The sequence below is a fragment of the Lathyrus oleraceus genome, chromosome 5 (genome assembly GCF_024323335.1).
Source record: "Lathyrus oleraceus cultivar Zhongwan6 chromosome 5, CAAS_Psat_ZW6_1.0, whole genome shotgun sequence".
Taxonomy (NCBI): domain Eukaryota; kingdom Viridiplantae; phylum Streptophyta; class Magnoliopsida; order Fabales; family Fabaceae; genus Lathyrus; species Lathyrus oleraceus.
This window is the reverse complement of record NC_066583.1, coordinates 543,007,790-543,016,428: the sequence shown is the minus strand read 5'-3', so window position 1 is coordinate 543,016,428 and position 8,639 is coordinate 543,007,790. Positions and strand designations below refer to the sequence as shown.

At 41.1% G+C, this 8,639-nt stretch overlaps 1 non-coding gene across 1 annotated transcript; it reads left to right on the top strand.

The window, feature by feature from the left end:
- Nucleotides 1–8,228: 8,228 nt before the first annotated feature.
- On the top strand, nucleotides 8,229–8,335 carry LOC127089533 (small nucleolar RNA R71). Its single transcript, XR_007791114.1, has one exon. It is a non-coding gene; the product is annotated as a small nucleolar RNA R71 (small nucleolar RNA).
- The last annotated feature ends 304 nt before the right edge of the window (nucleotides 8,336–8,639 follow it).

The following is an 8,639-nucleotide window of genomic DNA, read 5'->3' as shown; positions in this document are numbered from 1 at the left end:
ACCTGCTGAACAACTCAGTAAACCGCTGGTCGGTTATGGCATTCCTAGCATCCTGTTGTTGTTGCATTTGATGCATTATCTGCATCATCTCGACATTCTGTGCCTGCATACCCTCAATAGCGTCCATGATGTCGTCGTTGGTTGCAGGCCTTCTTCGTCGACGACGTTGGGAGGATGGGCCAGTTGCATTGCCGGAAGGGTTGAGCGGGACTGACTGTTGTGTAGGCGGATGATCACCTTGCTCCATTGCTTCGAACTCGTCTGTGTGCGGGTTTGTTTGTGAAGGCTCGGTGGCTTCGGGAGCGTTTAGATCATAGAGGTGGCGGTCGGGGTTTGTGACATCAGTTAGGGCGATATTTGGTAGAACAACGCTTGGGACTGCCTGGTTGTTCACCATAAGATAATATCCTCCGCCTACTCTGTTCTTAGTCAAGCGGCTGGATCGACAGTAGCTGATATCCATAGATAGGGGAGGTAGAGATTCTAAAGTTTGGAGTTTATCCCCTAGGTTTAGGCCAAGTGCTATGGTGGTGATTAATCCACCAATTATAAAAGGTTGCCGGCCTCTAGCACATAAGGTGCGGATATGATGAAATAGAAAGGAGGCGGCGTTTACCTGAGTATCTGGTTCGAAGACGCACTGGAGGAAGAATAGCTCCTTTGAGTTGACCTTGCTGTTGTTTGGTTTTCCGAAAACTGTGTTTTGCAAGATGCGGATAAAGTACCGGATAGTGGGGTTATGTATATGGGAGAGAAGGAGCTCTTCCCAGTTGTAGGTATCTATACCGGAAATTTTCTTAAAAAGGCCGAAAACGCCAACTGTGTTCCAGTTTGAGTTTGGAGGGATTCTGGGGTGTAGCAGACCTTCTATGGGGAATTGTAGCATGGTACTCAATTGGTTTTGGGTTAAGGAGTACTCGGTGTTAAACATACGGAAGGTTGTGGTACCGGTTAAAAATTCGTCTTCACCGGCGGGAGTGGTGTAGTCGTATGAACTTAAGAATTCTAAGGTTAGGGATGGGTAGGTGGGTTGATTATGAGTGCAAAGGAAGGTTAAGTTGGCTTGACGGAGCATCCATTCGATACCTTGGAGTAATCCTAATTGTTGTAAACAAGTTAAATCGGGGTACCTGGTGGAAACGACGCCTCGCTGTTGGAAACGCTCGAATTGCTCCCTTTGATAATTTTCATCTTCGGATCGGAAGATGATATTTCCAAAATTCTGATTTCCCGCCATTGTGATGAATGAATTTTGAAGGGGTGATTTGGAAAGAAAAGAAATGTATTTGATAGGAGAGAATGGTTTGTGGTGAATGAAGGAAGGTTTGGTGGGTATTTATAGGAGAAGAATTTGGAAGTTGGAAAGAAGAAGTGGTTGAAAAGTAATTAAGTATGGTTGAATGGAAATTAATGGGGGAGGTAAAAAATAAAAAGGTGTAACGTTCGTCTCCAACGGCTCCTTAACGTTCACTAGTCTGAAGGGTGTTACGCTCGTCACAGGGGTGTGACGTTCGTAACAGGCACTTGGTGTGCCGTCCGTTATGGATTTGTGTGACGCTCGTCACACATTCCATTTTGGCAAGGCTTCAGTAGCGTTTCACAGAATCAATTTGGTAAAGGATTTTATTTTTGTTATTTATTTTGTTTTGTTTTGCTTATGATTGGTTTATTTTGCAATTTAATTTATCGTGCACGCTTAATCTGCTTTGTATAAAAATAAGTCATAGGTAGCAACATTAGAGCATAATAGCTATTGCATAATAAAATTAAATAAACAGCTTCAATAAAATGATCATAATGTAATACAGGAAAGGAAAACAATGAAATGAAAGAGAAATAAATGTGAACATGAATTCAAATAACATTAATGAATAATCTAACTTAAAACTAAATAACTTAGAAAAATAACTAAATTCTATCCCTCTGTACGATCTCTGGCCGGAGGAGCAAACGAGTTAACACGATGTAGCAACTCGTGAAACTGATCTGTCATACTGCTCATGTATCCTAGAACTTCGTGTCTCATGTTAGTAAATTCTCCTCTGAGGGCGTCTTGTTCTGACATCAAAGCTTCAATGGCGGTGTTATAATCAGTTCCGGGCATATGATGCCGGAGGTCGGATATGGCTGATTCTTCGGTCTGAACAGGCTGAGGGGGAGGGTCAATATCATAATAGCCGGATGGTGTCTGAGGGTCAGATTCAGCATGAGGGATCTGGTCATCATAAGTCTCATAGTCATCACAAATCTCATAGTCCTGGATGGATTCAGTGGATCTAGCAGGAGTGGGAGTTTCGTTCAGGTTATAGAGCCAGTTACTGCGGTTATGAATGCTAGTTCTAGGATCGGGCATGGTGAATAGGCAAAGAACCTGGTTATCAATAATAAGCTCAAACTCGTCAGACCCTAGGTTTGCTATAAACATAGTGTTGAAGAGGAAGGGTATACTCATAGTAGTAATGCCACAAAAAGGGCTTAGGTCAAGCATAGGCTGACGTAATCCAATAGCATTACCTATCATAGTTATCAAACCGCCTATTCTAATGGGTGCTCGCTCATCCTGGATAAGGTGGTCCAAATTAGCTAACATAAAAGTGGCACCGTTTACTGGACGGTTCTGGGAAGCACAAAATATGATGAAGAGTTCATCACGTGAAACTGAAGTACTATTTGGCTTCTTCCCAAATAAAGTGTGGGTCAGGATCTTATGGAAATAGCGAAAGGCCGGGTTGTGTATGTTTCCAGAGAGAAACTCATGTTCTTCGGGCCCATCATTTCCAGTCAGCTTACCCCAAAAGTGTTCAAGTTCTCTATGTTCAAAAAGTTCTTCCTGGCTTACTGTGAATGTGTCAAAGGAGGTAGGAAAACCCAAAAGATTGGTAAAGTCTCTAATATTAAATTGGTACTCCATATTGAACATTCTGAACTGGATAAAACCTCTGCTAATTCCTTTTCCATGGCTGGGTAGATAGATTAATGAGCTAAGGAATTCTAGTGTGAGTCTCCGGTAGGTGGTGAAATGTCTCAGGATAGGGGATGTCTCCCATCCTATCTGGTTCAGCAAATCCAGGACACTTTGTCTAAGTCCAAGGGCAGTCATAGCCCAATCATCAGTATATAAACTAGGTAGCATCTCTCTAGTGGCTAGTTCTTCAAACTTTTGTTTCTGAGCCATTCCTCTGAATTTGATACTCATACGATCAAAATGTCCCATCTGGTTAGTGTCAGCTAGAGAAAAGAAAACATGAGTTTTAGTCAGGATTTGGCCAAATGCCGAAAGGAGAAAAAATTATTATTATTATATTTTTTTCTTTTGAATTAAAATAAATCAGGAATTAATACTAAACAGAAATTAAAAGAATAATTGAGGAAAGAAAAATAGGAAAATGATAATAATAGAATAGGAAAATAATTGTGGGTTGTCTCCCACTAAGCGCTTTGTTTAAATGTCGCAAGCTCGACAAAGAAACTGTTAAGTATAATCTATAGGTCCTGGGGGCATTTCGTCTAAGTGTAGGATTTGCGAATCTCCATTGGTTTCCGCATAATGATAGTGTTTTAGACGTTGCCCGTTTATGGTAAACGGTTCTGTGGATTTGCCTTTAATTTCTATTGCTCCACTGGGGAAGATGTTAGTGATATGAAAAGGTCCTGACCATCTGGATCGTAGTTTTCCCGGGAATAACTTTAGTCTAGAGTTAAATAAAAGGACTGTGTCGCCTTGCTTGAAGATTTTCCTTGATATACGCTTGTCATGCCATTGTTTTGTTCTTTCTTTATAGATTCTGGCATTTTCATAGGCGTCTCTTCTGAGTTCCTCTAATTCGTTTATGTCAAGGATTCTCTTTTCACCGGCGGCTTTATAGTTTAAATTCAGATTTCTAATAGCCCAATAGGCTTTATGTTCTAATTCTACCGGGAGGTGACAGGATTTTCCATAAATGAGCTTAAATGGGGTCGTCCCTATGGGGGTTTTATAAGCAGTTCGGTATGCCCACAAAGCTTCTGGTAATTTCAATGACCAATTTTTCCTTGAAGTGGCGACCGTTTTTTCTAGTATTTGCTTGATTTCTCTGTTAGATACTTCCACTTGTCCACTGGTCTGAGGGTGGTAAGGTGTCGCTATCCTATGTCTCACTCCATATTTAAATAATAATTTTTCGAGTACCTTGGATATAAAGTGCGATCCACCATCACTGACTACTATTCTTGGGATGCCAAATCTCGGAAATATTATATTCTTAAAGAGTCTAGTTACTACTCGGGTGTCGTTTGTTGGGGAGGCTACAGCTTCGATCCATTTTGATACGTAGTCAACTGCCACGAGTATGTATTTGTTACCGAAAGAGGATGGAAAAGGTCCCATGAAGTCTATTCCCCACACGTCGAAGATCTCTACTTCCAAAATACCTTTTTGTGGCATCTCGTCACGTCTAGATATGTTTCCCGTGCGTTGACATCTGTCACATTCCTTAATAGCCGCATGTACGTCCTTCCATATAGTTGGCCAATAAAAGCCGGCTTGTAGGATTTTAGAGCAGGTCTTGGATGTACTTGTGTGTCCACCATAAGGAGCGGAGTGGCAGTGTTGGATTATATTTTCTACCTCTTCTTCGGGTATACATCGACGGAAAATACCATCGGGGCCTCTTTTGAAAAGTAAGGGATCATCCCAATAATAGTGTTTTATGTCGTAGAAGAATCGTTTCTTCTGCTGGTAAGATAAAGTAGGTGGAACTATTCTGGCAGCTAAATAATTGACTAGATCAGCGTACCATGGTGTGGCAGATATAGCTAAGGTGGTTTCTACTTGCAGGTCGGAGTTGTTCTCTTCCAAAGTAGCTATAAGTTTGTCATACGAGAAATCATCATTAATTGATGTTCTTTCCGGTTCAAGGTTCTCAAGTCTAGAGAGGTGGTCTGCTACTACGTTTTCAGTTCCTTTCTTGTCCTTGATTTCTAAGTCGAATTCTTGTAGCAACAAGATCCATCTTAGGAGTCTAGGTTTAGCATCCTTTTTTGTTAAAAGGTACTTGATAGCAGCGTGATCAGTGTAAACTATTATTTTAGCTCCAACCAAGTAAGAACAAAATTTATCTAGCGCAAATACCACTGCTAGGAGTTCTTTCTCGGTAGTGGCGTAATTCATTTGCGCTTCATCCAGGGTTCTGCTTGCGTAATATATAACGTGAAGCTTTTTATCCTTTCGTTGTCCTAAAACAGCACCTACAGCATAATCGCTGGCATCGCACATTATTTCGAATGGTTCATTCCAGTCTGGTGTCTGCATTATAGGTGCGGAGATCAATGCTTGCTTAAGCGTTTGAAATGCTTTTAAACAGTTATCGTCGAATATGAATTCGGCATCTTTCATCAACAGTCCGGTTAAAGGTTTAGTTATCTTAGAGAAGTCTTTGATGAATCGTCGGTAAAAACCGGCGTGTCCTAAAAAGCTTCGTACTTCTCTCACGGTTCTTGGGGGTTGAAGATTTTCGATTACCTCTATTTTGGCTTTGTCTACTTCAATTCCTCTGTTCGAGATGATGTGTCCTAAAACAATTCCTTCTTGTACCATAAAGTGGCACTTTTCCCAATTAAGTACTAAGTTTACTTTTACACATCGCTCAAGAACTCTTTCCAGGTTTTCAAGGCATTCTTCGAAACTTTGTCCGTATACAGAAAAGTCATCCATAAATACTTCCATGATGTTTTCGAGAAAGTCGGCGAAAATTTCCATCATGCATCTTTGAAAGGTTGCAGGGGCATTGCACAGACCAAACGGCATTCGCCTATAAGCGAAGGTACCAAAAGGGCACGTGAACGTTGTCTTTTCTTGGTCATCAGGGTGAATTGGTATTTGAAAGAAGCCTGAATAACCGTCTAGATAACAGAAATGTGAATGTTTTGCTAATCGTTCTAACATTTGGTCAATGAATGGTAAAGGGAAATGATCTTTTCGGGTTGCTTTGTTTAGTTTCCTATAATCAATGCACATTCTCCATCCTGATTCGATTCGTTTAGTTATAGTTTCCCCTTTTTCGTTTTCAATAACGGTTATGCCTCCTTTCTTTGGTACAACGTGCACAGGACTAACCCATTTGCTATCAGATATAGGATATATAATACCTGCTTCCAATAGCTTGGTTATTTCCTTCTTTACTACCTCACTCAGGATCGGATTTAGTCTTCTCTGGTGTTCCCTAGAGGTTTTACAGTCTTCTTCTAACATGATGCGGTGCATACAAATAGAAGGACTTATTCCTTTAAGATCGGTGATGTGGTACCCTAGTGCGGTTGGATACTTCCTTAAGATATGTAGGAGTTTTTCTGTTTCGAGTCTTCCTAGGTCTGCATTAACTATCACAGGTCGTTCAAGTTCTAAGTCTAGGAATTCATATCTCAGATTTTTGGGAAGTGTTTTCAGGTCAGGGGTTGGTTTGTTAAGACATTGCGTAGGATCCAGTGTTATTGCCAAACATTGGTTAGATCTGTCTTCTACAAGGCAATCAGATGATTTGTCTTCTTCTAACTCTGCTTCTTTTATGCATTCATCGATGATATCCATGAAGTAACATGTATCTTCTATTGCAGGTGCTTTCAAGAATTGGGAAAGAATGAATTCAATTTTCTCTTCACCTACTTCGAAGGTGAGTCGTCCTCGTTTTACGTCTATGATTGCACCGGCAGTTGCTAAGAATGGTCTTCCCAGTATAATGGGTGTAATATCATCTTCTCTAATGTCCATAATTGTAAAATCAGTGGGAATGTAGAATTGACCTATGCGTACGGGAACGTTTTCAAGGATTCCTACAGGATATTTGATGGAACGATCTGCTAGTTGCACAGACATTTTGGTTGGTCTTAATTCTCCCATTTCCAGTTTCTTACATATGGATAAAGGCATAACGCTAATTCCGGCTCCTAAATCGCATAAGGCTTTGTCGATGACAAATTTTCCTATGTGACAGGGTATAGAGAAACTACCTGGATCCTTGAGTTTAGGGGGCATGTTTTGGATTATAGCGCTACATTCGGCAGGGAGTGTAACGGTTTCGCTATCCTCAAGTTTCCTCTTATTAGAAAGGATTTCTTTTAAGAATTTAGCATATGAGGGCATCTGCGTAATAGCTTCGGTGAACGGAATTGTAACGTTTAATTGTTTAAGGAGATCAACAAATTTTCTAAATTGGCCCGCATCTTTGGTTTTAACAAGCCTTTGAGGGTAAGGTATAGGTGGTTTGTAAGGTGGTGGAGGTACATAAGGTTCCTTCTTTTCTAGGGTTTCCTTATTACTCTCTTCCTTTTCCTTAGGTTCACTTTCCTCAGTTGATTTCTTAGGGTTTTGGTTTTCTATCCTTGGATCAGACGGTCCTTCCACTTCCGTTCCACTTCTTAATATAATTGCATGAGCGTGGCTTCTCGGGTTAGGTTGGGGCTGTCCAGGGAATGTACCAGTTGGGGCAGCAGTAGGTGCTTGTTGTTGGGCTACTTGTGATATTTGTGTTTCCAGCATTTTGTTATGGGTAGCCAAGGCATCTACTTTGCTTGCTAGTTGTTTAAGTTGTTCGCCAGTGTGTACATTCTGGTTTAGGAAATCTTTATTGGTTTGTTGTTGGGAAGCTATAAAGTTTTCCATCATGATTTCTAAGTTGGATTTCCTAGGGGCGTTATTGTTAGGCATGGATGGGTTCGGTTTCTGATATCCCGGAGGTATAGCTGGGGCTTGATTTGGAGACTGTCCAGGTGCGTACAAAGCGTTATTGCTCTTATATGAAAAGTTTGGATGGTTCTTCCAATTTGAGTTATAGGTGTTCGAATAGGGGCTTCCTTGAGCATAGTTTACTTGCTCTGCTTGGATTCCTGTCAAGAGTTGACAGTCCGTAGGAGTGTGGCCTTGGATTCCACAGACCTCGCAATTCTGAGTTATAGCAACCACGACGGCTGGAGGTGATACGTTTAAACTTTCAATTTTTTGGACCAAAGCATCCACTTTTGCGTTAACGTGATCAAGGTTACTTATCTCGTACATGCCAGTTTTCGTTTAAGGTTTTTCCACCGTTGTTCGTTCGGTTCCCCACTGATAGTGGTTTTGGGCCATGCTCTCGATAAGCTGGTAAGCATCAGCATAAGGTTTGTTCATTAATGCACCACCTGCAGCGGCGTCTATTGTTAACCTTGTGTTGTATAAGAGACCATTATAAAATGTGTGAATTACTAACCAGTCTTCCAAACCGTGGTGTGGGCAAAGTCTCATCATGTCTTTATATCTTTCCCATGCTTCGAAAAGAGACTCGTTGTCTTTCTGTTTAAATCCATTTATCTGGGCTCTTAACATAGCTGTTTTGCTTGGCGGAAAGTATCGGGCAAGAAAAACTTTCTTCAACTCGTTCCATGTGGTGACTGAGTTGGAAGGGAGAGATTGAAGCCATCTTCTAGCGCTATCTCTTAATGAGAAAGGAAAAAGACGAAGTCGAATTGCCTCTGAAGTGACACCATTAGCTTTAACAGTATCAGCGTATTGGACAAATACGGATAAATGAAGGTTTGGATCCTCGGTAGGATTTCCAGAGAATTGGTTTTGTTGCACCGCCTGCAACAGCGAAGGTTTAAGTTCGAAGTTGTTTGCTTCGATTGCGGGC